This window comes from Suncus etruscus, chromosome 4 (assembly GCF_024139225.1).
Source record: "Suncus etruscus isolate mSunEtr1 chromosome 4, mSunEtr1.pri.cur, whole genome shotgun sequence".
Lineage (NCBI taxonomy): Eukaryota > Metazoa > Chordata > Mammalia > Eulipotyphla > Soricidae > Suncus > Suncus etruscus.
In genome coordinates, this window is record NC_064851.1 from 26,609,528 (window position 1) to 26,613,676 (window position 4,149).

Consider the following 4,149-nt stretch of genomic DNA (forward strand, 5'->3'; position numbering starts at 1 on the left):
CTTCATTGTTTGTATATAAAAACGCTACTGTCTTTTGTGTATTGACTTTGTATCCAGCCACTTTACTGTATTGGTTGATTGTTTCTAGGAGTTTTTCTGTGGATTCTTTAGGGTTTTTGATGTATATCATCATATCATCAGCAAATAGAGCTAGCTTGTGTTCCTCTTTCCCTACTTGAATTCCTTTGATTCCCTTCTCTTGTCGGATTGCTATTGCTAGGACTTCTAAGGTTATATTGAATAAGAGTGGAGAGAGTAGACAGCCCTGCCTAGTTCCTGACCTTAGTGGGAATGCTTCTAGTTTCTCGCCATTAAGTATAATGTTGGCTGTAGGCTTTTCATAAATAGCTGTAACTATCTTAAGGAAGGTGCCTTCTAACCCTATTTTGCTGAGTGTCTTTAACATGAACGGATGTTGGATTTTGTCAAACGCCTTCTCTGCATCGATTGATATGATCATGTGGTTTTTGTCCTTCATGTTGTTGATGTGGTGTATAATGTTGATTGATTTGCGTATGTTGAACCAACCTTGCATTCCTGGGATGAATCCCACTTGATCATGATGTATGATCTTTTTGATGAGGTGTTGGATTCGGTTTGCTAAGATTTTGTTGAGTATCTTTGCATCAATGTTCATTAGTGAGATTGGTCTGTAGTTTTCTTTTTTGGTGGTGTCTTTGCCTTCTTTAGGAATGAGTGTGATATTAGCCTCATAAAAGGAGTTGGGGAGGATTCCTGTTTTTTCTATGGTTTTGAAAAGCCTATGGAACAGTGGTAATAAGTCTTCTTGAAATGTTTGAGAGAATTCACCTGTAAATCCATCTGGGCCTGGGCATTTGTTCTTAGGGAGTCTTTTAATTACGTCTTCAATTTCGTCTGAAGTGATTGGACTGTTTAGAGTTTCTAGGTCTTCCTTTTCCAGTCTTGGAAGAGAGTGTTTGTCCAAGAATCTGTCGATTTCTGGTGGGTTCTGTAGCCTAGTTGAATATAGTTGTTCATAATATGATCTCATGATATGTTGTATTTCTTGGGGTTCTGTTGTAATCTCTCCCCTTTCATTGGTGATCCTAGTGATTTGGGTGTTTTCCCTCTTTTTTTTGGTAAGTTTTGCCAATGGTTTGTCTATCTTATTTATTTTTTCGAAAAACCAACTCCTGGTCTCATTGATTTTTTGTATTGTTTTCTTAGTCTCTATGTTGTTTATTTCTGCTCTGGTTTTTATGATTTCTTGCCTTCTGGTTGTGGTTGTATTTCTCTGTTGCTGTTGTTCCAATTCCTTGAGGTGATCTTTTAAACTGTTGGTTTTGTTATTTTCCTGTTTCTTAACATAGGCCTGTAATGCTATGAGTTTCCCCCTAAGTACTGCTTTTGCTGTATCCCATAAATTCTGACATGTTGTCTCTTCATTGTCATTCGTCTCAAGGAATCTTTTTATTTCCTCCTTGAGTTGTTCTTTGATCCAGCTGTTGTTAAGCAGTATGTTGTTCAATCTCCAGGTATTAGTTTTCCTCCATTGCTTCTTCTTGACATCAATTATAAGCTCTGTTGCATAGTGATCTGAAAGGGTACTTCTAATGATCCTTACCTTTGTGGTCTTATATAGGTTGTCTTTGTATCCTAAGACATGATCTATTCTGGAGAAGGTTCCATGTGGGTTTGAGAAGAATGTGTATTCTACTTTCTGGGGATGGAGGGCTCTATATAAGTCTATTAGCCCTAATTCTTCTAATTTTTCATTTAGAGCTCTTATTTCTTTACTATTTTTCTGTTTGGAGGATCTGTCCAGTGGTGATAGTGGAGTATTGAGGTCCCCTACTATTATCACAATTCCCTTCATGTGTTTCTCCAGGTTTGTCAGTAGTTGCCTCACATATTTTGGTGACTTTACATTAGGTGCATAGATATTTACCAGGGTTAGCACTTCTTGATCTAATGTTCCCCTGATCAGTAAGTAGTGCCCCTCTTTGTCTCTGATCACTTTCTTGAGGTTGAATACAATTTGGTCTGATATAAGAATGGCTGTCCCTGATCTTTTTTGTTTTCCATTGGCCTGAATAATTACTTTCCATCCTTTAATTCTAAGCCTGTGCTTATCCTGTAACTGTAGGTGTGTTTCTTGCAGACAGCAGAAGTCCGGTTTATTTTTCCTAACCCAGTTCTCTACTATGTGTCTTTTCATTGGAGAGTTTAGTCCATTAACATTTAGGGAAATTATTGATAGAGAGGACTGTTGTGCAGTTGTATTGTGTGGCGTGGTTGTTGTTACAATCGGGGATTTGGATTGTGTAATTCGTCTCTGAGTAAGTCGCTTAGGATCGGCTTAGTTTGCACAAATAGTTCAAGTTCGTTCATATTTGTGAATGTTTTTAGTCTGCCCTCCCATATGAATGATAGTTTTGCTGGGTATTGGACCCTGGGTTGGAAATTTCTTTCACTCAGTCGTTTAAATACATCATTCCACTGTCTTCTTGCTTGAATTATTTCAAATGGGAGATCTGGTTTGATTCTTATGTCCTTTCCTTTGTACTAGAGGATTTTTTTTCTCCCTTATTGCTTTCAGGAGTTCCTCTTTCTCTTTGTTTTTCGCCATTTGGATTATTATGTGTCTTGGTGTGGGTTTATTAGGGTCTATTTTATTAGGGACTCTCTTGACTTCTTGGATTTGTCCTAAATTGTCTTTCCAGAGGGTGGGAAAGTTCTCTGTTATTATCTCCCTGACTACTTGTTCTTCCCCCTTCCCTATTTCTTCCCCTTCTGGTATACCCACAATTCTTAGATTGTTTCTTTTGTCCTTTTTCATTAGATATTGGATTTTTCCTTCCAGTGCTTTGCCTTTTTTTTCTTTATTGGTTTCTTGATCATTTTTATATTGCAGTTTTCCTTCGAGTTCATCGATGCGCTTCTCCAACTCTGTGGTTCTACTCGTAAGGCTTGTTATTTTGTCTTTTAAATCCTTCACTTCTTTTTGTATGGAATCTCTCATGTTCTTTAACATTTCTTCTTTAATTTGGCTTAGTCGTTCGTCCATGAATTTCTTATACTCGGTTGCTAGGGTTTCTTTCATTCTGTTTAGTAATTCTTGCATTGTGTTTTTAATCAGAAACTTTCTTTGACTTACATGTATTATTATTATATCAATTATATTATATGTTAGGTTATGTCACTATATTATGTTATATTAGTTTACCTCATTATGTTAATCAATTTTGTCCTTTAAATGAATTCTTACTTAAAAAAAACAACTTTAGTTTGCCCTGAAGAAAAAAAATAATAAAATAAATAAAAGATAAAATAAGGCCTCCCAATTCTTACCACAGGCTGTGTTCTTTACACTGGCTGTATAGAAAGAGGAGGTACAGTAAAGGCACCCCATATACACCTCAACACAGGACCCTTGCCGGGTATGTATTGTGAATTGGGGGACAAAAAAAATATAAATAAAAAAAAAATAAAAAAAAATAAAAAAGAATACAGTGGGGCCTAATGCTCAAGGGACAATGAAATTGTTTCTTAGACCAAGATAGTATAAGCAGCTGCAATATTACAAGTGTTTAGAGGAGATACATGAGCTAATGAGATATAATTCAGAAATAAACTGACAAAACAGAATGTTCTTGAATCTGCTCAGAGTGTAAGCAAATAGGGATCAAAGCTGTCACTTAAAAAACAAGGCGGAGAAGAATCTGTGTTGACCAATCTTACAAATTCACTTAGTAGTGAAATTCTGGACACAAATATAGATTTGGAAAAATTATCATAAAATCAATATCTAACAGTGAATGATTTCACTCAAAAAGAAAATACAAAAATGACATACTTATTGAAAATGCCAACATCTTGAGTTTCTTAGGAGTAATGGAGAAGAGCTAAGTGCTAATGGAGTCCTGGGAGTCTATAAGACTATATTTAGGAAGTGAAAGTCTACACTCATTAAACTAAAAATGGGAAAGGAGATAGGGAATGAGTTGCAATCATTAGGACTCATAATGAGAAAAACGTTGTTGACATCAGGGTAGGGAAAGTTGTTTCAATGAGGTGACAAAAGCACAAGTAAGAATTTTTTAAGTATTATAGTATGTTATAAGCAGTTAAATTTATCTTTTAAATTACATCATGATAATTATTTGGTTACCTAAACTATGTTGGTTT

General features: G+C 35.6%; 1 non-coding gene across 1 annotated transcript; it reads left to right on the forward strand.

Moving 5' to 3' along the window:
* The first annotated feature begins 3,295 nt into the window (after nucleotides 1-3,295).
* LOC126007907 (small nucleolar RNA SNORA51) lies at nucleotides 3,296-3,428 on the forward strand. The gene has a single exon (XR_007495379.1). It is a non-coding gene; the product is annotated as a small nucleolar RNA SNORA51 (small nucleolar RNA).
* Nucleotides 3,429-4,149: the final 721 nt, after the last annotated feature.